Below are 25,951 nucleotides of genomic sequence, written 5' to 3'. Positions count from 1 at the left end.
CTTAATGTATTGCTTAGGGAAAACTAATTCTATAATAAATAACTAAATTTAAACAATGATAATAAATTTTTTACTGCGAAATAACAAGTTTTGTTATTTTTTCACTGCTTTTCATAGGTTTATCTATATCGAATAAATAGTTCTATAGTTTTTTAATTTTTGGAACTTTTGGTTGCTGTGCTGGGTCACTTTCTATTTGAGGGAAACTAATCCGCATTTTTGTTACAAGGAAAGGAAAACGATTAAAAACCTCAGGCCAACAACAAGATGATTCTCTTATTTTTCGTCAGCACTCAGGCGAGACAAATTTCCCAGCCATTTTCAGGATTCGAATTTAGATGTGAGCTCTACATTAGATTTTTGAAATGTTCATTGTGTTTCGATAAAAGAATATCAGAATTTTTATTAATTGTTCTTCTCAGGATACAAAACTAAATAAAATAGTTAATTGACGGTCTTATTTGAATTTTTTGTTCTTTACTCTTGAAGTGAATTTATTACAGTGCTTGACAGCAGAAAATCTGTTTTGAAATAAGATAAAAATGACTCTATGAATATGAAACTATGTACTTATTTCCTTATTGTGTTCCACGCTGATCAATTTATAATGTACAGTGCGCAAAAAAATGACCACCCTGAATAACTTTTGATCTAATGATCGGATTTTTACGTTCTTGGACTTAATCTCAATGGCTTGAGAAGGTGAACTCAAATATGCTATTGCCATATTATTAGCAAATTCTTTCTTTGTTATGAAAATGGGCACGTTCTGCTTTCTTTTTATTATGCTTTATAGATGTTAGCGAAAAACTCAGTTTTGGGTTCTTTCCTACCCTGGAAATCCTGTTTAACCAACTGCAATCCAGTAAGTTTTTCAAAGGATTTTAAAGTTCGTTATTAATGCAAGTGTCTTAATATTCAACTTAATATTCTGACTCTGTGACTTAATATTTTACTGAGATATTGATGTTGTTATCTGATATCATCATTGAAAGTTTCAAAATATGCGAAATCCGCAACTTTTTATATAGGTCTACCTCAAAAAAGCATCTTCCATCGTAAAGACTAGCTCTACCATCTTGTAGGAAAATAAATCAAAAGTATCATAACATTTTTGAGAAAACAATTACGAAAATTGCATATAAGTGCATTGTTAGAAATCCTTTTCAGACAGTACTGGTGAATCTCCAAAAAAGTTAGGATACTTTTGTAGGAACTCAATCTGTATTGATAATTTACAGTTATAAACAAAAAAAAATCACTGCAGGATTCTGTCATTAAAAAAGGTCTTCCTTAGTCATGAATTTGTATTAGTGTAAAAATAAAGCATGATCATCAAATACAAAGCTTCACGAAGTCAATATTTCTGCTTAAGCAAAAAAAAATTTGTTCAAGCTTTCAACAATTTTTTGTCTTCATATTAATAGATTATTTCCTAATATTTCAAGAGAAAACATTAAAAAATGATTTTTTTCGAGTAAATCTAATGAAACATCTAAAAATGTTAATGAATTTTTTAATTAAACATTTTCGGTCAGAAGCTTTGCAAGAGCGGAATGTCGCTGCCCCAGATATACAGCAGATACAACAGAAATAAATGTGAGATCAACAATCTCTGAACTTGCTTTTAAAGTATGACAAAATTAGATGAAGAAATGAAGTTAAAAGAATTTTACAAAATATCTTCCTTCTTGCTTTATTGATATTTTTTAATAAATTCATTACCAAGAAAAATAAGTTTTTTCAAATATCAAAATTATATTGTATTTTTTCTTTCAAAATTATAAATTTAGATACAGTTTTAAGAAAAGTATCTTCATTTCGGTTTATTCTCAAAGGATAGATCCGTCTGACAGAAAAGCGCCAAAAACTGCATTTTTCACTAAATCTGATAAAGTATAAAATTAAAATGCCTCACAGAAAGTATGTCCCTTTACTATAATTACAAAGCAAGCTAAATTTACATTGTACAAATAAAAAAAAAAGACCAGTACATCTAATAATAGGATCTGCACGTTCTAGGACTTAATCCCAATGGTTCAAGAGTGTGACCTCAAAGATGATAATTAATTAATTAGACTCAAAACCGTGCTCTCTCAGAATAAATATAATGTTTTTAATCCCCGAAATATAGCCACAATCTGCATCCCGATAGTTTGGAACCCTTAATGTTGCGTATTTTGTGATATCTCTTTTATTACTTTTTAAGTGAATTGTAATATTTGTGCACACAATCATCAAATTCATTTATCCAAAGATAATTCAATGCAAAAATATTTTTTAGTACATATGTATTATTTTTATTATTTTACTTAATAATTGTCAAGAATTGTTTTTGATTTGCATCGTATACAATTTTTTACCATCATTTTAAAGAATGTAATTTTAAAATGCAAAATACGAACTTGAAACGTAATCATTCGATTAGTAAATCAAATTTTAAGAAACTCGCATTATGTTTTGAATATTTTTTCTTTACCTTAATTGATATTAAAATTTAATAATTCGTCAAACATACGTACTTGATGATTTAAAAACTTCATTTGATTTCAAAAATATAAAGAAGACGAGCTCAAAAGTAGATCTCAAGTGACTATAGACGTGAATGAGGAAACGAAAGTGATAAGTAATGTGATTTGTGTACACTATCATAAGATTCATTTATCGAAAAATAATCCCATGCAAAAATAATTTTGAGTAAATATTTATTATTTCAATTATTTTATTTATTAATCATCAGAAATTTTTATTTTTATTTTTATGGTATATAATTTTTTTACATCATTTTGAAGAATATAATTTTATATGGCAAAATGCGGACTTAAAACGTAATCAATCGAATCTCAAAAATAGATCTCAAAACTCATTAGACGTGAATGAGGAAACAAAAATGATTTGAAAAACTAAAAAAATCGCGGTAGTCAGGAGTGAAACATAAAATAAGAAAAGTGAAAAAACTACAGTGGCCGTGAGATGTTTTCTTATTTGCGCCTAGTGAGAGTTTTATTTTATTTTCGAGTGGATGAAACATGCCGGCTTTTATTACCTTCCTCACATTTTGAAGTTTTCAAATCACCATCAAAACATGATAGTCGATACTATGTGGATAAATTTCATTATAATACTACCTAATAAAAAAATAAACCTTCATAAATTGTGTTGTTTACTCACACTTTCTGAAGAATCTATCTTTTAATAAGCTAAAAATAGATTAGCAAATAAATCTTGAACAAAATAAAAAAAACTGTTAGGAGAAGGATAAAAAAGTTACAATGATAAGTAGAGTGAAGTGCTCTGAACAATAAGTCATGATTTGCTCTTTTGATTCCATTTAGACAGGTACGTTTTTATTTTTTTCTTCTTAGATCAATGTCATCATGATATGAATAGTTAACAAAACACCTTTTTGTTTTTAATACGATTTAATTAGTTGAATTTCATCACGAACAAGCTATCTGATTTTTGTCTTTTTGTAGATAAATTTCATCATGATACGATACTGATTTATTTTATTCTGAATACGTTTTTTTTTTTTTTTTTTTTTTTTTTTTTTGCTGGGAGATATTCTAAAATATAATTTACTTATGTAATACTCTTGTTTAGCGTATCAGTTCAGAATAATCAGGTAGTGCTTTCATAAAGTGAAAACATAGCAGTTTTAAATGCTTATAGGATCTTTACATTTTAATTAGATTACTGAATAAAATTTCATATATCATCTTTGTGAAAAGGCTTTTTTCAAAAATAATCCTAGGTGCTGGCTAGACTCCAAAAACTTTTAATACACTATTTTTAGTGTCTGAATAATCATGTTCATAACTAATATTTGTCTGTAATATCTTTACGTTTGAGAGAATTCATTTCTAATTTAAATGCAAATTCTTAGTTTTTTTTGTCATTTATATTAGAGCAAAAGTATTAGCAATTATTTTAAGAAACAAACATACAGTATTAAAATACATTGCTTTTGCAAAAAAAAGAGATTCCTAATAAAAGATCACCAAAGAAAACACACACAAACAGAAAATTTAGAGAACCTCAATTTAATATTTTTATTCTAGTACTGAATTATTTACATTAATAGTTCGAAAACTAAGTGATTTTAACGATCACAGAAAGTCTTCATTCGTTCCCATAAGTTTTAACACATTTTGAAATGAAGTCTTATATGTTTTCCAAACTTTTAAAGTAAATTCAAAATAACTATTAAAGGTCTTTAAATGCAAAAAAAAATATGTGAAAAGATTGATTCATAAAGGCTCAATGAGTATGAATTCGCAAAGCAGATTAGAAATGTATGTCTGCATTGTATTTTAGAACAGTTTTGAGGGTTTTCTTATCAAATTAAAAAAAAGCACCTAAAATTCGAAATTTCATCTTTAATGTTTATGGATATATAATTATTGTCATTTCAAATCAAATTTTATAAATCACGCATCAAAATGTTAGTTTTGCTTGAAATATGAAAGAATTGACTGTTATGTAACTTCACTTATGTAAGGATTTTTCAATTAGATGAGTGCTCTAAACCTATTAATACAATAGCTTTTTTTAGAGTCGCGATGACTCAGGGGATAGAGTGTTCAACTTCCAATGTGGTGAACAGGGTTCGAATCCCAGCAATCGCTGGTCGATGCGAATTCCGCATCCGCCTCCCGCCGGCACAATGCTGATTTGAAATAATACAAGGCTAACGAGTTGAACATTAGCAGTCGTAAACCCAACAAATTGAGTCGACTGTTCAGCAACGGTTGCAAAATGAAATAAAATTATGACAAACGAGCCGTTGTGGTTTAGGGATTAGAGCAGTCACCTTCCAATGAGGTGAACCGGGTTCGAATTACGCTTCTGGCTCGCACCGACCACAGTGCTGACGTAAAATATCCTCAATGGTAGATGGATCATGGTTGAGTCCCCTTGCTGTCAGACTAACCGTTGGAGGTTCTCGTGGTCTTCCTCTCCACGTAACGCAAATGCGGATTAGTTCCTTCACGAAGGCAAATTTCACCCAATACTTGATCCATGTCTTCTGGATCTCTTGTCTTCTGGACTGGGTTCAAAATGACAAGGTTACGGTGTTGAACTTTAGTAGTCGTAAGCCCGAAATTGGGTCAGCTGTCCAATGACGGCTATAAAATAAAATTATAAAAAGTTGATGAAAAATGATTTGGGGATAATGAAAAATTGTTTAAACGGAGGCTGAAAAATGACTTTATTGAAATACACACAGTGGCGGGAAAAAGTTTGTAACCACTTATTAATTTTTAAAAGAATTTTTTTTTTCAAATCAATTGGAACTGTCATTGCTTTAAAAATAAAAGGCGCATTAGTATGATTTCTTTATATTATTCATTCAATTATGGTATGATACAAATGTTTGAAACCAGTAATGGTAAAAATACTTCTGAAATGCATTTAAATTCCAAAAGATGATTGATTTTGCAGGTATCTGAAACAACTTTTTGAATGCCAATCTTCTATTGATTTTCATTCATATATACCGTCTTTTGATATTCATATATAGTCTGTCCGGTCTTTTGATAACTTAATATTTTAATTTGATTATCATATAGTTGTGGGCAGAGAATTATGGCAGCATTATCTTGTAGATTTTGGTTCAACTTTTTAGGGAATGAAGTTGATGATTGTTGGTATCTTGGTTAGACGAGGATAATACAACCTCTACATTTTGCAAATCGAATAATTAAGACGTTGAATCTATGTAAAAATGTCTGTAAGCAAGAAAAAGTTAATGTGTTGTTTGCATTTAACTAATTCTTAGATTTCAGAGCTATTAAGAAGGTACTTAGATAATTTTAAAAAGGCTATTTAAAATTTCATTGAGAACAGATATTTCAGATGAGAATGTCATACAAGATATTCTCAAAATGTGTATTGAATGAAAAGTAAAAACGTTTCACAAAAAAAATCTGCTGAAAATTTCAGGAATAATTTTGAATTCTGTAGAACGAAAGATGCATCAATATGCACTTCACGAGGTATTCTGAGATTTTATAAAAAAAAGTTTTGCTTATAACCATTTCCATGTAAGTCTCTCTTAAATCGAGTTATTTTACAAGCATATGTTTCCATTGAATAAAAAGGCCAAATTATTTTGCTGTATTTCAGAAAGTCTTATTTAGTGATGAAAGGTAATAGTTGGTAAGTAATCAACCATAGAAATTCCCTATCGTTTGTAATCAAAAACCAGTTTGACAGTTTCATAATTTAAATTAATTGAAATCCAGTGGGTTAAAATAGTAATAATATAAAAATTATAGTAAAATTTTTTAGGTCGGGGCTATAGATTATACCAAGCATAATATCTGAAAGTTATGTACTCGATTGTTTCAAATCAATTTTCAAAATTTAACTATGTAAAAACATATGCTTGCAAAGATTATATTTCACCTTCAATATTAAAATAAATTCATCAACTAATGATTTTTTTTTACATTCGTCTATGAATTGCATACAAAAACACTTTCCTTTGAAATTTCATTCAAGCGTTTACATTTATCTATGAATGGCATATAAAAGCACTTTCCCTTTGAAATTTCATTCAAGATATAAGGACAAAAATTCAACGAAGAAAAAGACATTTCTTACGTCATTAAAAATACATTAAAGAAAGGAGTTTATTACATCCCAGTAAGATTAATTGTTCCCGTGAAAACAAATCAAGCTATTTGCCAATATGCGGAAATTCTATTCCTCTTTTTTCTATACTTTCTTTTAGAAAAATTTATAATTTTAATGGATTGAATTTCGCCGAAAAGCTTCTTTTAAATTGTAAGTATTATAAGTTAATCATTTTTTCCTCGTTAATAAAATAATTAAAACTAAGTGTATGTTATTTTAAATGACGCTTTTTTTTAAAATTTAGTTATAAATATGCTGAAACATTCAGAAATTTCATGCGTCAGGCAACTCTATTTTTTTTTTATAATTTATGTTTAAATTAACACTTATATTTCCTTATTCAGTATTAATTTGAATCGTTTATATTCTTACGTGCATTTGAATACGTTCAAAGTAAATAAAACTGGAACTTGATTACTTCAGACTATCTTAAATCAAATTATTTTTTATAACTTATAACTTATATTTATATAAACACATTTTACGTTTCCTTAGTCTGTATTTATTTGAAGCACATAAATTCTTACACGCATTTGTGTTAATTCGAAGTGAATAAATATTGAAACTTTATTACTTCAGCCTTTTTTAAAACAAATTACATTTAATTTATATTAAATGAACATATTTTACACTTTCTTATTTTGAATTAATTCGAAGCGCATTTAATCTCAGCCGTATTTGAATTTATTCGAAGTTAATAAAATTAAAACTTAACTATTTCAGACTATTTTAAATAAAATTATTTTTAACTTATATTTAAAGGAACACATTTTACGTTTCCTTACTTTTTTTTAATTCAAAGTATATATATTCTTACTTGCATTTGAGTTAATTCAAAGTGAATAAATTTAGAAATTTTATTACTTTAGACTTTTATAAATGAAATTATTTTCAATTTACATTAAATGAACGCATTTTACGTTTTCTCATTTTGCCATAATTTGAAGCGCATGTATCCTCAATCGCATTTGAATTTATACGAAGTGAATAAAATTAAAACTTGATTATTTTCAGTTTTTTTTTAAATTAAATTATTTTTAATTTATGTTTGAACAGACAGATTTTACTTTCCTTATTTTACAATATTTTGAAACGCCTATAACAGGCAATGAAAGCATTTATAACGACTCACTTTAAACTGAAACTATACAATTTTAATGTTACTTAAAAATAATTTCTGAATACATTCAATTCATGCAACTTTATAATATTCAGTGTCATTTTCTTGTTTAAAACAATTTTCACTTACTAAAGGAATATTTTATTACAATGCTGAGAAGATTCAATAAAATACTTTTTAACACTAACGAAAGTGTTTAAAAAATTTTAGACAATTTTAAAAAAGTTGGGAAATATTTTTCAAAAGCATCTTAAGAAAAAAAAAATGATTAGATATATGTTGGATGCTAAATGCTGGATATTGGGGTTATCTCGACGTTTGGCGCGAAGCGCTACTAACCGATTCATCGAATCTGTTTAGTCGTATTCTAGGAGATCCTAAATATCATTGAAGTTGTAACATGTTGCAACAACAAATCAAGTCCTTAAAGAAGTAAATCTTGAGTTTAGAGATTAGATATCTGTGCTTAGACATATTTTCTAATACCTGTCGGCAACAGTTTTTCCAGTGGTAGAAAAATTTATGTTTCAATAAACGATGTTTAATTTAGAAAATTTAAGTAAAAGTTACTTTGTCCACAACTACACATAAATAATTCTTATAAATGAAAAAAAATTGAAAGTTACTTTGTTCACAACTACACATAAATAATTCTTATAAATGAAAAAAATTTTTTGAAAAACGTTGAAAACGTTGTCAAAGTAACTGAATTTTCTTGCAAGTTTCTAAATTTTATTGATTGCAAAACTGTGCAAAACTTTTTATAGATAAAATAGCATCCCTGGGGATCAGTTTTTCTAGTGGTAGAAAAATTTATGTTTCAATAAACGATGTTTAATTTAGAAAATTTAAGTAAAAGTTACTTTGTCCACAACTACACATAAATAATTCTTATAAATGAAAAAAAATTGAAAGTTACTTTGTTCACAACTACACATAAATAATTCTTATAAATGAAAAAAAAATTTTGAAAAACGTTGAAAACGTTGTCAAAGTAACTGAATTTTCTTGCAAGTTTCTAAATTTTATTGATTGCAAAACTGTGCAAAACTTTTTATAGATAAAATAGCATCCCTGGGGATCAGTTTTTCTAGTGGTAGAAAAATTTATGTTTCAATAAACGATGTTTAATTTAGAAAATTTAAGTAAAAGTTACTTTGTCCACAACTACACATAAATAATTCTTATAAATGAAAAAAAATTGAAAGTTACTTTGTCCACAACTACACATAAATAATTCTTATAAATGAAAAAAATTTTTTGAAAAACGTTGAAAACGTTGTCAAAGTAACTGAATTTTCTTGCAAGTTTCTAAATTTTATTGATTGCAAAACTGTGCAAAACTTTTTATAGATAAAATAGCATCCCTGGGGATCAGTTTTTCTAGTGGTAGAAAAATTTATGTTTCAATAAACGATGTTTAATTTAGAAAATTTAAGTAAAAGTTACTTTGTCCACAACTACACATAAATAATTCTTATAAATGAAAAAAAATTGAAAGTTACTTTGTCCACAACTACACATAAATAATTCTTATAAATGAAAAAAAATTTTTGAAAAACGTTGAAAATGTTGTCAAAGTAACTGAATTTTCTTGCAAGTTTCTAAATTTTATTGATTGCAAAACTGTGCAAAACTTTTTATAGATAAAATAGCATCCCTGGGGATCAGTTTTTCTAGTGGTAGAAAAATTTATGTTTCAATAAACGATGTTTAATTTAGAAAATTTAAGTAAAAGTTACTTTGTCCACAACTACACATAAGTAGTTCTTAAAAATGAAATTTTATTTTGCTTTCACATGTTTGAAAACGTTGTTAGAAGTAACTAAATTTCCTTGCAAGTTTCTAAATTTTATTAATTTCAAAACTGTGCACAACTTCTTGAAGATTCAGTTTTTGATTCAGCATTATCAGTTTTTGATTGAGAAAAACTTGATAATTATTCTTTTAAACGTATCTAATAATTGAGTCTTCATTTCTTTTTGTAAGCACATAAAATGCGAACACTTAAGTTCGAAATATTTTTTAATAATATTTTTGCTTAAAAACATGTATTTTAGTTGTTGTGAACAAGTTACAAAATTAATTATACAATGCAAAATTGATGAAATTAATTTTAGTCTAAAAGTGTTGTCTAAGTAAATAATCTTTATTAGTTAATTTCAAAACTGAAATACGTAGCTTAAATGCATAATTTATATTTTAAATAATTTTAACCTCCACTTCAAATAAATAAAACATGTATAAAACAATGGTGTGTTTCAGTTTTGGCAATATCCTCGATAGCATAACGACTTAGCAAGTTTACAAGGCATAAGGATCAAGTTGTTTTTTAAAAAATCGGGCAAATTAGATAAGGTTGGATTTTTTTTCATTGTTGAAATTTTCGGGATATATTCTTTACATAAAATTTTTTGACGCGTTATTTTTGCTTCTTTTTCTTAAAGTTTTTGGAAATCCTCTGAAATTTTGAGAAAAATTATTTATCCATTATGATACATGTTTTGAAATGCACGTTTTGTATTCTACTACTTTCACACTAACTATTAAGCAATAAATATTTTGCATCAAAGGTCTTTCAAAAATCATCGTCAAATTCTGCCAGGTTTCTGCGAATACATACGGATGAAAACATGTATGACCTTAAAGTAGACTCAAATTTTACAGATTCAATGCCTCTTACAAACTAGACAGTGTCGGAAAAGAAACAAAATAGATTAAACTTTAACATATGGCCCTTAAAGCCCGTACATAATTAATTGAATACGGAAATGAGAAAGTTATTTTAAAAAATATGACTATCACCCTTCGTCTCCATCTAGAATTTACTGAGGGGGCGGGAAAACATAGTCTGAGCAAGATAATTCTGGTGTAATTTTTTACGTGGAATTGAATCAAGTCACACTAAAGTCATACACTGCTAAGGACGGTTAACAAATGGTTGCATAGCGTATAAAGAGTTGTAAATTGCAAGTGAAAATAAAGAATGTCCGAACATTAAAAAAAGATAATTTATTGTGCTCTGAAACACAAAAGGTATGAAATGTGTTCAAGGAACAAAATAGTCATTTTGTGTTAAAAACTGAGAAAAAATTAAATACCATTTGAAGGCATCGTGGAGTATGAAGTCAATAGGAGGTATGATCACCATGCAAGGCCGGATTTACCTATAAGCTAAATAAGCTGTAGCTTGGGGCCCCGAGATGACAAGGGCCCCCAGATCCTGCTTTCCCTGCTGCCTCTTTTTTTAAAGTTTTATTGGGAGCTGGGGCTCTCAGAAGCCCAAAATGCATTTTTTTTTCTTTTTTACATTGTCGGACAGATAAAATATAAATAAATGACTGAATAAAACAAAAAACTTCGGTGTCATTAGTAGGGAACATATTATCTTTCAAGCAATTTAGGTATTAATAAATCATTTATAAATAAATAATTTTTTAGTTTAAAAGGTAAAAAAGTTTTTTTTGTCCCATCATCCGATCATCAGACTATTTAATATCTGTTTCTAAGGATCAGAATTCCCTTTTATTTTACTTTAAAATTGTACAAATGATATATTTAATGCTTTCATGTGATATGCAGCGGTTTTAAATAGCACTTTAAAATATCTAAAAAGGGACAGAAATTGTCAGTTCAAAAAAAAAATTAACTAATACTTTTGAATAAGAATTTAAATAACTACACACGTTTGTTCTATCTCATTCTATATAGAATTATTTAGAGTAGACAGTTGCGTGTGGGTGTGATGATGACGTAATAAAAGAGGCATACAAAAAAGTTAAAATCCTCAATATTATATTTTTAAACTCCTCGAAAATGTAGTAAATGAGGCATACAAATTAACTGTCGCAAACAAATTAATATTAAGTAAGAACGAAACAAAAATGATATCGAAATATGCTGAATCACTAATGAGACCGGGATGAAAGACATCGAAACCTATTTGATTGAATAGTATAACTAGAAGGTGTTTCTAAAATTCTGAAATTTATCAGGCTCTATTTTTTTTTCTGTCACAAACTTTATCAGTAATTAAAAATAATAAATTCGTTAGATATTGGTTACTTTTTCGTTGATTAAATGTTAAAAATTAACAGATATTTGTCTTTTAAAACATTTCATTCTATAATAAGATAATTATTCTACAATTGTAATTATCTAAAACTAATTGCTAATTGATATAAAGCTTTAGTGTGTTCCATTGATACGTTGAATGCTCGTTTTGGCTGGATGCCCGGAACTGATGCTCCTTGACATCCTAGCCACTATACACCATCAAGAGCAGAGCTGATACTTTAAACTCGTATGACATTTATTCTCTCTGATATTTAATAGAGCCTTTAATAAATCCTTAAAAATATAAGCCCAAAATTTACATAAATAATAACATTTTTTTTCTTGCACGAAAATTTAACAAATGTACTTAAAATAATTAAAAAGAAAGCAAAAATAATGAAGAAAAATTTTCAATATAAACATCAATTAAATAATATCAGCTTACGAAATGGTCTTTTTATTTTTACAAACAGTATTAATACAATGGCCCTCACCTGCTCCCCTCCCGGGACTGTTGGATTGGATTCAAAATGACAAAGCTACGGAGTTGAATATTAGTAGTCGTAAACTCGAAATTGGGTCGACTGTTCAACGATGGTTATAAAATAAACGAATAAATTTGGCCGGGACAGCCTGGCTGATAGGGCGTTGGACTCGTGTTCGTGAGAATGGGGGTTTGAATCCAGCCGGCAGAAGAATACCCATGTATAAAATGGTTACTGGTGCATGCTAAATCTGTCGGGGTCACAAAGTCCTCCAAGTTCTCATAGCAAATAAATACCTCTGGGTACTAATCTAGCAGTTCCCATGTCTTCTGGATTGGGTTCAAAATCACAAGGCAACGGAGTTGAATATTAGTAGTCGTAAACTCGAAATTGGGTCGGCTGTGCAATGACTGTTATAAAACAAACTAATAAATTTGGCCGGGATAGCCTGGTTGATAGGGCGTTGGACTCGTGTTCGTGAGAATGGGAGTTTGAATCCATCCGGCAGAAGAATACCCACGCATAAAATGGTGACTGGTGCATGTTAAATCTGTCGGGGTCACAAATTCCTCCAAGTTCTCATAACAAAGAAATACCCCTGGGTACTAATCTGGCAGTTCCCTTGTCTTCTGGATTGGTTTCAAAATTACAAGGCCACGAAGTTGAATATTAGTAGTCGTAACTCGAAATTGGGTCGGTTGTTCAACGGCGGTTATAAAAAAAAAAAAAAACTAATAATCAAATTGTATTTTCTTGTTTTCTTTCTAACTCTTTGCATATTTTCCACGCACATTCAAAATTTCATGTTTCTAAGTCTTATACATTTTGTAACGTAAAAAAAAAAACAATTGAGAAAAAAATTCGCGAAAAAATCATTAAAAATTGCAAATAAAATATAATTAAAATGAATCTAAAAATAAGACTGTTAAATATATAGTGGCCCAGCACGCCAAATTTTTACTCCGTGCTTAAAATGTGTTTCTTTTGTAACTTTTTTCCCTCGTTCAAAAAATATGTGCAATAAAAGAAAAGTTCTACATAATAGTCTCGTCACAATTAATATATTTAACAATAAAGTAATATTATCAAATTTTTTAATAATATAATGTTAATACTCAACAATTAAAAAAATAATGACAGTTTACTTTAGGTGTATAGAAATGGAATTTAACTCATAAGGGCCCCATCATTTTCAGTAGCTTAGGGCCCCACCAAGCTTAAATCCGGCCCTGTCACCATGAAGGGAGATGAAGGTTTCTCGATGTCGTGACGCTTCGCAAAACAGTATTCAGGAGCTGTTGGGGCAAATTTCCAATTTCTCTGTCAATGTAAGAATGAGGATGTCCTTGTTTATTGCAGGGCATTCTCGACCAGAAACACTCCTCTTAAAAGCATCTCACACATTTTTATTGAGATTCAGATCTGAAGAATGTGCTGGCCGTACGAGGCGTTGAATAGCTTCACTCTGTACACACTCCTCGAGAGCGATTGCTCGATGATATACTGCGTTTTCATGTACAGAAATAAATTTATCAACGACGAAAACATCGATGGTTAACCTAAAGGGCAAGAGGACTTAAAACCATGATCCGTCTACCACTAAGGATATTATACGTCAGCACTGTGGTCGGTGTGAGCCGGATGCGGAATTCGTATCAACCACCCATCCCTGGGATTCGAACCCGGTTCACCTGATTGGAAGGCACACGCTCTATCCCTGTGCCATCATTTCTCAAAAGGACCAGGAGACAGGCACGCTATTTTTGGCCTGCTATCAGAATTTTTCCATTCAATACTACTTACTTATAAGTAGTACAGAGTGTTTTGCAACTCATTCGTAATTTTCACAAGAAATATATTTATTTAATTCGACATCATGAATCTAAAAAAAATTAACAGTTTTATTCTAGAGTAGAATAAAGTAGAAAAAAAAGCTATTCTATATTGAATCTTGCAAATGTGTAGATTTTGAGAAATGTAATTGTGAAAGGTCGAGAAAATTTCTTAACAAAGAGCGATCCTTTTTAATCGATCAAAGAAGTTTCATAAAAATATGCATTTGGAAAAGTTAAGATGACAGCAATGCAAAAAAAGTGAACAAAAATAATTAAGAGTGGAAAAGCGAAAATTATGGGAAATAAAACAAAAGAATTGACTGAGTCGGAAACATAAATGAACAAAGATATTTTATATATATAAATAATCAATCCCATTTGTTTTTTAAAATCTGAACCCACTTATGATCGACACAGAAAAAATGGAACAACAAGCAACCATTTCCTCAACTATAAGAAGCAAAATTCATCCATTTTCAGTAGCAGGTGTTAGTGACAAGTATCATATCTGCTGCTTCAGTAGCATCGGCAGTTCTGAAAGATATTTGTATTATTACTGAAACTGATAAATCCTTAGATTTTGATAATAAAAAAATAAAATTCGTAGAGTTCGCCAACGTAAGCAAAAAAGATTTTGAACTTGAAATATTTTTGATTCATTTTTAATCATTTTGTCATTTAATTGCAATGTTTTCTTGTTTTTATTCTATAATTTATTTTCCTTTAAGTATTACAATATGATAATGATAAATCAATTCAATTAATACAATTAATACAATTTTATTTTTAAATTTTTTCTTTTTTCTTCGAAAGTTAAAATCACCAAAATATTATTGAAAATACTGTCTTTCTCTACTTCAAACCCTATTTTCAGTATTTGGTATATATTTTGTAATCTGGCAATCTTGTTACCAAAGTATTTTAAATCACTCTTGAAAAATTTCCCGTTCATGTAAGTTCATTTGAATTCGCTACTCGCTTTATAGATTTCGCTTTATGTTTCATTCTGTTTTTTCTTTGTATTTTATTTTCTGTTTTTACGTGATATTTTTACTTAATGTGTTCTATTTTATATGTTGTAAATTTTTTTGAGTGCTTCTCACACTATTGTATCGATATATTTTGCTTTGGCTATGTTGATTCAATATTAGAAAAAATTCCTCTTTGCGGATATAATAGTGTGAGCTGATGGAAAGATTATATTTTTCATTTTCCGGATTTTTACTATTTTTTTTTCCTTTTTTCGGAATTATTTTTTTTTTGAATTTTTATTATTATTTTTCTTTTTCCTTTTGCTCATTGTTCTCTAATTTTTCCATGTTTTCTCTACATTTTAAACTATCTCTCTCTCTCTATATATATATAGAGAGAGAGAGAGAAAGAGAGAGGGAGAAGAACATATTTACCCTGATATGTGTTGCATGCCATGGTAGATATGTTCTTACTTCTATAAGAACTCCATTTTTCAATCGCTGCTACAGCCCTTAAGACTTCTTTAAATTGGAAAAAGCTTTATGCCATTTTGTTTGTGTCAAATAGGATCAACTTTTTAGAGCTATTGCTTTATTCTATCATGAATTTTTTTTTAATGTTGTATAACGGCCCAAACTAGTATGTATGCAAAACAAAACGGTTTTTTTATTGTTATACTTGCGTATGAAGACTTGTGTGCTCATTACAAAACACCCTTTACAAATCCTATTCAGGTTTAAGAAAAGATTAAATTAGAGAAAATTAGAGATATTAGAGAAAAACATCACTACTCAAATTAGAGAAAAACGTTACAAAGATGCGGCTATTAAAACGCGTAGGTAGCTGGTTCAAATTTCAGGCTGTATGTGCTTGCTGTCTTTCTTTATCTTGTGTTATCTATATATCGACTTGACAAGGGCAGATTAGCCGAGTTTTGTAATAAGTACGAAAGCGCACCTATGAATGCGTAACAATAGGTAAATAAATATAAATAAGAAGATGCCTTCAGGGTTTCGATTGAATTTGCACTCGCTATCTCTACACTTCCATATTAGGATATTGGGAGAGCCCTGATATAGTAATTTTATTGACTCTCATGTATTTATTTAGTAATAGTTAAGCTACTGATTTAGTTCAGCGTTATTGTACATATTGTATGTATTTGTACATTTACAAATGCACATTTTTTTATAATTTTAAATGTTGGTAGATGTTAACTTACAGCACAGAAAAAAAATCTACTAACGAAAAACAAAGTTAACAAGTGTTTACTGCACTGTTGAAATTACTGATTCTTGCTTAAAAATGCCTAATTTTGCCGCATTTACTACCAAACAGCATGGTAATAAAAACCATATTTTGTTAATAATTTTACTAAAATGTCATAACCAAAGCTCTTCAATAAAGATTACCTTGGTTTTTGGTGTTCCCATAAAAATCAGAAACACGGTGAATTTGACCATATTCTGGTTGTTCTGACCATAGTTTTTTTCCTCTGTGTAAGCGTTCTGTAATCGAATAATAATATCAGTTAGATTTCAAAAAACTTTCTGAAAGCAAGCCCGTGAAAAGTTAGTAGTTATTATCTTTTTGCGATATTTCAAGTTACGATAAAACGGTTTGTGTCAGATTTTTGTTTGGACGTGAACATTGTGACGTTTTTGTAATCTATAAGAAAGTTACTTGCAACGTTTAGTTACGTTTCTGCAACCGCGGAAATATTTCCATATTATGTTTTTAAAACGTAACAGTTACATTTGGTGCTGTAAGGAATGTTTGGGAAATATTGGTTTATATGCTCTCAAGCCTGTCTAATGAATTCCAATCACGACAACTCACTACCGCCAGCGAGTAGCCTTGTAGTGGAGAACATGCAATCTGGACATCGTCACAGTGGGCTTGTGTAATGCTTGCCGACAAGTCCAAGTTTGTCTGCAGTCTGATGCACATTGGACTTTCATATGGAGGATACCAAATACCCGTTACCACCAAGACAACATCATTGAACGACACCATTACGGTAGAACAGAATGGTTAGCGGAATTACACTGAGCTCTCGAACAGATCTGCATGTAAAATTGTACGTTTACATGCAGGGAGTTAAACTGTACGTTGTAAAATTGTAAGTTGTTTGTAATGTTCAAATTTATGGGGACATTATTCTCGAATCACGTGTACGTTTGTTTTTAAAGCGCAGAACTTGTGTTTAAGGATGACAACGCTCGTCCCCACATCGTAAACGTATACCTTCAATCTGAGGATATTCCCGTATGGAAATGTCTGCATTTTCTCCTGACTTGAATCCGCTAGATCATATGTGGGACATGCATAGCCATCCACCACCTCCCACATGTATATGTCGAAGAGTGTTGTTTGTAATCTTTTCCAAAATCAGTTCAATAATTTGATTCTCAGATTGCATTTCATCACATGGGACTATGTATTAACCATCATATCAGCCATGTAATATTCAGTTTTTTAAAAGGAGATAATTTTTCTCCAGGGAGCAAAAATTTTAATTTTCATGAAGGATATCATACATGCACCATCTTTTTTTGTTATTTATCATTTGTTTATTAAATGGGCTTTATGAATGCGTTTGTTTTCTTTCTGAACCTTTATTTGCCTTATCCTTAATTGTATATTGAAGCTGTAAGAAAAAAATCATTTGAGTGATTGTAGAAATTTCTTTTGAAAGGGTTTAAACACATTCCTTTAGTTCATTATGTTCAAAGATTGCGTATAAATAAACGATTTGATGTTCCTCATATGTCTTACTGTGAATTGCGTAATATCAATAAGTGTGCAAACCATTCTATATCTAAGGTTGTCCATGTCTCGAATAATGACGGCGATGAAACCTATCATTGTTCTGATATCAAAAAACATTATCATAAAATTTGTAAACTTGTTCGGAATCTAGCGATGTACTTTGTAGAATGTGAAAAGAAAACCTGATTAAGTTTTGATCTCAATGATCGGATTTTCACGTATTAAAACTTAATCTTAATGGTTTGAGGGAGTGACTTTAAATATGCTAATTAATTAGAGCAGACGCTATTTCAAGTAACGATATCAGACTAAAAAACGTATTTTCTCTGAATAAACATACCTTTTTTTTTACAAATTTACATTCTTGACCCTAAGAATATGGGGGAGGGGGTAACGTAATCTGGGAAATATGGTCTTAATAGTTTAGGTCCTTCATTGTTAATTTTACGTTTTGCGTATTTCGCATATCTCGAGAAATTTTTAAGAGAAGTCATAAATTCTTGCACTCAGCTCTAAAATTCCTTTAGCCCTCTATAACTGCATGCAAAAATGATTTTAATAATTATTTATTATTTTTTTTTATCTAATTTAATAATAGTCAAAAAATATTTGAACTGTAAAGTAAACAATTTTTCATATAATTTTAAAGAATGAATTTTTGCACAGCAAAAAAAAATTTTTGAACAAAATCGGAGAAATAGTTCCTGAGAAATCAATTTTAAGCATCTTTCAAAATTTGATTTTTCAGAAATTACCGACTAATTTTGTTCAAACTTTCTATTTTGCAATATAAAATTACATTTCGTAAAATAATATAAAAATTTGTATACCTTACACTTAAAAAATTTTTCAGCTGATATTAAATAAAATAATAAAAAACAATTAGTAAAAATTATTTTTAGCATGAATTATCTTTGGATAAACGAATTGTGTGCAAAACAATTCACTTAGGGATTCAAACTTCAAAACTGAAAAAACTATTGCTGTCATATTTTAACTGTTTCGACGCCAATCTCCCAAAAATGAAACATAAACTTACTTTAATAAACAAAAATAAGCAAAATATTTTTCATACATTTAAATTTTAGTATTTTTACATTTTGCTTCGTAAGTTTCCACAATTATTTGATTGTTCATAAATTTCAGAAATTTAGTCAAATTTGTCAATTTTTTTTTTCGTGCGTATATTAAATTTACTATGAACCCATTTTTATCCCGCTTGTATTAAAATTTACTAACCCAATTTTTATCCTGCTTGTGTTATAATTTACTAAGAGCCCAATTTTTATCCTGCTTGTATTAAAAGTTACTAAGAATCCAATTTTTCATCCTGCTTGTATTAAAATTTATTAAGAACCTAATTTTTATCCTGCTTGTATTACAATTTACTAAGAATTCAATTTTCCTAATGCGATTAAAATATTTGCAACTTTTAAAAGGATAATATAACCCTCAGTGAAACATCTAATTATAAAAATTTATTTTAAAATTTGAAAGGCAAAATATTAGTTTAAAACTTAATGTTCCTCTTTTGCGTTTCAAAGGTTATATTTTTACATTTCAAGCAAATTCTTCGAGTTGTGTGTTGTCATTCAATTGGTATTTATTCAAGATAAATTATGATGGATGTTTTGATATGGTGGTTGATAACCGATGGAAAATGACAGAAAGTAATGCTTCAGAGTTTTTCTCTTTTGTAGAACTATTGAAAAGAAATTCTTTTCAGGGGGTTTGTGCTATTTAACAACGATGGAGAACAATGTGCTCCCAACAGAAGTGGATTCGTGATAAATTCGTTCTTACCAAGTGACAGTCTCATTTGCTTGAATCATCTGAGAGACGTTGTTAGAAGATAAATCAGGAGTTTTGATTGAGCTTGTTATTCAAAGAATCTATAGAATATTTCTTTTAAAAGCAATATTGGCAATGGAATCTTGTTAGTGTGAACATTGATCATTGATTGATGAAATCTTGGTAGTGAGATCAATTGGCAGTGAAATCCTTATAAAATAAGAGAGTGAAACAGAATTAAGAATTTTGTAAAAATATCCTTTTGTAGTATTTTAAGATTATTCCTGGAGAATAAGTCTCGTGAATATATAATCATTTCATGCCTTAAAAATATATTTTCCAAAATGCTATTTTCATAGGATACCATTCTGTTTCGACTGGCGACCACAATCTGTAAAAAATGCCTCAGTCAAACACCAATGTTTCAAAAATGGAACATCGTTAAAAACACGCTTACATTTTATTTATTCCTTTAGATGGTCTTTAGTAGAGAATTTGTCAAATGTCAAGTTATTTGGTTTCCTTTTCTTAGTTCAGCATTCCTTTGGTTTTCCTTTCTTAATTCCCTTTCTTAAACGGTAAAGGAATCCGTCGAAAAAAAGGTATGTTTATTCAGATAAAGTGCGTTTTTGTGTCTGATTTCGTAACTCAAACTACCGTTTGCATTAATTAATGGGCTTTTTTGACTCACGCCCGTTAACCATCAAGCTTGAAACCTTAATATATGTCCGATCATTAAATTATAACCGTTTTTTGCTCCGTGAAGTAAGAGCAGAAATTCTATCGAAAACTTAATCGGCATTCCATTTTCCGAAGATGATTTTTCCAACCAAGGGATAAACAAATACAGGAATCTTGTATAGTCTCAAGATTTAACCACACCGCAATCATGGGTTTTTATAATTGTGTTTTTATTTAAATGTAGTCAAAATCATTAAGAACTGAATTTCCAAGTTTTAAATAGAAGTATACATATTTTATAGCCTCTTTATATACAACAATAAATCTTTTCGGGAAATCGAGAAGAATCGGTTGCTATAGCCATATAGGTTGCTATAGCTACCCATAAAACGTAATCTAGTAAAGTTTTGTACTTTATTACTGATTTTATTCTTCGTATTTTACTGGAGATTAATCGTGCAAATTATCCCGGTTTGATATTAATAAATTCAATTGTAGATCATTTACCTACCTTCCCGGAAATATGAATGAAAGAAAACTTTTCATGTAAAAGTAATATCTGTTTGAATGCAAGGTTTGGCACATTTACTTAAAGATGAAAGGAAAAAAAACACAAGTAGTTGGCAGCGTCTCTTCAAGGCATTTTATTTTCAACTCATCGTTTAAGAATGTTGAAGTCAGTTTGTCACTTTTTTATAGTATCTGCATATTTTGAACGCTAACAAGTTTTTCTTTTTGTTTGATAAATAAAAACTCCAGTCACTCAGTAATAATTTTAACTTAGGGAGAAAGAAGACATATAAAGCGGTATAAAGATTCTAATTTAACTTTTAATTAATTGCATATTTTTTAAAACTTAAGTGGTAGCTAATAGGAAATAATTTATGAAAATATATGTAACACCATAGTAATTCCAATATAAAAAGTTTGGCGGAAATCAAACAAATATCTGAAATGGAACGTAAAGGGTGGTGACTAAGAAAACAAAAACTATCAAAGCATCTTATTAATTAAAATAAATGCTCGAGAGGCTTTTGTTCATCAAAATAATTAAAGTGGTAGGAAAATTTATACTGCAAAATGTATAAAAAAGTTTTTTAACGCGTTGAATGCCAGGGGGGCCACCGGTGACCGGCACTGAGTTTGCTCGCAGCGCCACGGGGGTCACCGGTGACCAACGAAGCCAAGATTATTAGAAACACATAATTCGAGTAAATTTTTATTTTTTTTTTATTATTATCGTTACTAAAATGGTTTGAAGAAATGAATGCTGTATAGAAGACACAAAAATAGTTTTATTTATGTACACAGAGATGCCAACTTGCTCCGGACAACGAATAAATATTTTCAAGAGGTAGTCTATTTATTGAGATTCATGGTTTAATAAATTCAATTTAGTAGATTTGCATCCACCACCATTTCTAAACAATTCGTAGGCTTATATAATTCACCACTTTTTTCAGATATGTCACGCTAAACCTTTTAAAAAACTAGCCGAATCTGTCTAATATTTGAAACTTTAGTTTGTAGCTATTTACGGTTTGGCCAGACGGGCAATCCATGCAAAATTATCGTGGCATTCAACGTGTTAAAGGCTGCATTCATTTAGCATAAAAATTTAATTCCATAGAATATGTTTATTTGCGTGTTCATTGTTGAGAATTTAGACTGGGAGGTTAAGAACAAATGAGAAAATATAGGCTGAGAGGCAAGACTGTTGTGCTAGGAATATATAGTTATAAGGGTGTACTCTGAATTCGATGCTGAAATTGTGGAAATTAAACACCAAATAGAGCTTGTATAACCAATTTAAATTCTTAGAACGTTCTGGAAAAAAACTGGTATTAGTTTTGATATAAGAAAGCTGAATATTAGCTTCCAATATTGGATCCTCCACTTTTGGTTAAAACAGAAAATAAAATATTCTGGTAATTACAAACATAATGATATTAATATTACTACCACTTTTTACATTTTTTCGGTTTCGTATCAGTCTTATAATGGAAAACGTTTACACCAAGATCATTCACACCATAGGTTTTTCGTGCGTCTGAACACCAAAAATAGTTGCTTTACACTTATGCGGTGTTTCACTACATCAAAATCGAAAATAATTGCTAATGTAGTGAAATCTCTAGAATGTAATGCCACCATGCTTGTTATTTAGTAACACTGAAATTTATAGTAACAGTACGATAAGATAGACTAAAGTTACTTTTACAATAAAAAACTAAATAATACAACACTAAATTAAAGCAATACAATGCTAAGGCAATATTAAATAAATAGTTATACAATATATTTACAATATATACTATATATTGTAAATATATTGCAAATATATATAGACTAAATTTTACAATACTGAAGCAAGAGTCATAAATTTAGCAAACATATATATTATATTTCTTAAAAGGAAATCATATTGTTCATCAAACACAGGCAGAATATTAATGTGAATTTCAATGAAATCTAAGAGAATAAAAGTTAAATTTTATAAAATTATTTTATGCAATTGACAGATTTATGTAAATATCATGAGAACATAAATAGCTTTATTTTATGACTAAAAACATATCTGCATTTTATAAGTTGATAAGAATAGTTTGTTATTGTTAAATCAATCCGACAGGAAGATTAAAATTGCAAATAATCGACCTCAATCAATATTTTTTATCAATAAGTAAGAAGGATTGAAACTTAATTGGTATTAAATTTTCTACGGCCAGTTTGGTAATTATATCTGACGAAAAGAACTCATATTGTATTTTCATGTAAACGAACCACCATCTTGTCACTATCTTGCCCAGTTATTCATATAAAATGTTTAATAATGGTCTAAAAATATTTATTATTCGTTTCCCTACTATCATTTCACACAAGTCTTTAGTTAAATAGTTTAAATATGAACTAATTATTCGCCAAATTTTTGGATTTTCACCAAAGAGCTACAAATTGATGTTAAGATTTCACTACACCCCTTGAAGTAAACGCTCGATCAACTTGATCAACAGTAATTATTCAAGCAATTTTTAACACCAAATTAGGATAGGTATCACACAACAGTTTTTATAGTGCACTTTACACCACCAAGTTCTGTAAAAAATTTCAATATGCCGAGAACTTTCCTTTACAGTAAAACGTTTTAGAGTATATCAACGGCAAAAATGATGACAACTGTTTTATACCTAAGTAGTGTCGTGAAACGCCATAGTAGCCGGCACCATTTTTGTTATTCAGTTGCACTAAAATTTATAATTACAATAAGATAGATAGGTAGGCACTTGATTTACGTTGCATTAGAGCTGCATAATTGGCTATTGGCGACAGTCTGGGAAACATCCCTGAGGATGATCCGAAAACATGCCATGGCAATTTGATCCCCTGCAGAGGCGATGGCTCCCTTGCTTTAATAGCCGGATGACCTGAGCGCGAAGTCGAGCACTTTATTGTAGAACAGTTTAACGAGGATCGATACGGCGCACCCTCTGCCCTTACGCTGGCTGATCGAAGTGGTCACCCACCCGCTTACTGTGATGCTTGATAACTAGTGATGCTTGATTTCGGTGTTCTACTGTGAACCGCGTCTTTACGATCAGTCCACTACGGGACACAATAAGATAAGATATGCATAAGAGTCAGTAAAGTTATTTTTACAATTAAAAACAAGAATCATTAATTTAGAATGCATCTATACACTAATTCCAAAAAGGAAATTAGTTTGTAAATCAAACTTACACGTAGCACAGAGAAAACACTAAGACGTATTAGGAGTGATGGAACGGATAGAAATTGTGCATTATAAAATCATTTAATACAGTTCTCAGAGATTTAAAAGTTAAAATATAATATCCTTATTAAACAACTAAAAATGATATACATAAATATAGAGCGAAGAATTTTTATTTCTGTTGATGAATATCAGCAATTGAAAGTAGCCACTCGTTAACTTATTCCAGATAGTAAACAAACTACTTGGCTTTTCTTGAATTCCAAGAGCGCCAACATCGGTGTTTTCGGACTCGTAACAGTTTGGTTCATTAGCTTTAAGCATTTAAATCATACTCTATTAATCACTCGATTTGGTGTCAGCACGAAATAAAGTGTTCCTTTACCCAATTCGGCGATATATTACGCTACAACTTTTACAGTGTTAGTTCTAAATAAGTGAAGTAGTTGCCCCGCTTCCTTGGTGTTAAGATACGCTAAAAAGCTTTACAATATGCAATAACGTTCAATAACTTTATTGTGTGTATCTTATTTAACTGTAATTACCACCTATTTTGATGTTAAGATACCCTAACATTTTTACTTACAGTGTAGTTACAAATGAAGTGTTAATTTCAATATTAATGAAATGAAATTTTATGCATTTCTAAAGTAAAAATGCTTTAAAAAATCTATTTTTCTTGTGATAATTCCTACAGAATTTTACCAAATGGTTTTTTTTTTTTTTTTTTTTTTTGTTCTTAACAAAAGTAACTATCATTTGTCATCTTAAAAACTTTACAAAATGAAGAGCGTTTCATGCTTTAATCAAAAATGTAATTTCATACAGTCATTTTGAATCGGTATTCTGTACATTTTTTTTTATTCTTTCATTCTTTACAATTATAACAAACGGAGCCGCAATGGCTCAGGGGACAGAGCGTTTGCCTTCCAATGAGGTGAACCGGCTTCGACTCCCAACAAAGGCTGGTCGATACGAATCCGCACTCGGCTTACACCGACCACAGTGCTGACGTGAAATATCCTCAGTGATATGCGGATCATGAGTTAGAGTCCCCTTGTCGCCAGGCTAATCGGGGACGTTTTCGTGGTTTTTCTCTCCATGTAACGCAAATTCGGGTTAGTTCCATCAAAAAGTCCTCCATGAAAGCAAATTTCTCCCAATACTTGATCCAGGAGTTCCCTTGCCTTCTGGATTGGGCTTAAAATTACAAGGCTACGGAGTTGAACATTAGCAGTCGTAAACCCAACAAATTGAGTCGACTGTTTAGCAACGGTTATGAAATTATAACAAGCGAGCCGTTGTGGTTCAGGGTTAAGAGCGTTCGCCTTCCAATGAGGTGAACCGGGTTCGAATTCCACATCCTGCTCGCACCGCGCACAATACTGACGTAAAATATCCTCAGTGGTAGACGGATCAAAGGTTAGAATCCCCTTGCCCATCAGGTTAAACGTGAGAGATTTTCATGGTTTTCCTCCAAATGTAACACAAATGCGGGATAGTTCCATCGAAAAGTCCTTAAAAAAGGCAAAATTTTCTTTGCCTAGTGGTAGCAAAGGTAAGGTTTAAATGAGTTATAATTAAAAGAAGTTTGCCCATTACGTTGGCGAGGCTGCTCCACCGCCGTGGCCTAGGCACAGGTACCCACTGGGTAACGATAAGAGTGTGGCAACTCTGACTTTTTTGAGGCGCATAGGAAATAGACCCAAGTGCCAACGCTGTATCTAAAAGCCTCCACACGGTTTCTTACAAGTAGTCCGATCTGACCACTATGAAGATAAACCAATTTACAGCTATTTAATGCAAAATCTGGTAAAATTATGAAAGTGGTAGCAAATAAATCTCTTAAAATTTTCTGTATTTTTTA

General features: G+C 30.1%; 1 protein-coding gene across 6 annotated transcripts in view; it reads left to right on the top strand.

The window, feature by feature from the left end:
- The window catches only part of LOC107443665 (ectonucleoside triphosphate diphosphohydrolase 3), a 109,102-nt gene that overhangs the window by 8,364 nt on the left and 74,787 nt on the right, over window positions 1-25,951 (top strand). Inside the window, exon 1 of one of the 6 annotated variants that reach the window (XM_071188243.2) lies at window positions 2,994-3,339. The exons of the other annotated variants lie outside the window; for them this stretch is intronic. The gene's annotated coding sequence lies outside the window, so the exon portion shown is untranslated. Of the gene's footprint in view, window positions 1-2,993; window positions 3,340-25,951 lie in introns of those variants that run through there. 6 annotated transcript variants of the gene reach the window in all.

The sequence above is a fragment of the Parasteatoda tepidariorum genome, chromosome 12 (genome assembly GCF_982258835.1).
Source record: "Parasteatoda tepidariorum strain Cologne lab strain chromosome 12, Ptep-v5.0, whole genome shotgun sequence".
Classification (NCBI taxonomy): Eukaryota; Metazoa; Arthropoda; class Arachnida; order Araneae; family Theridiidae; genus Parasteatoda; species Parasteatoda tepidariorum.
Note: the sequence above shows the minus strand (reverse complement) of the source record. Positions and strands in the feature narration are given on the sequence as shown.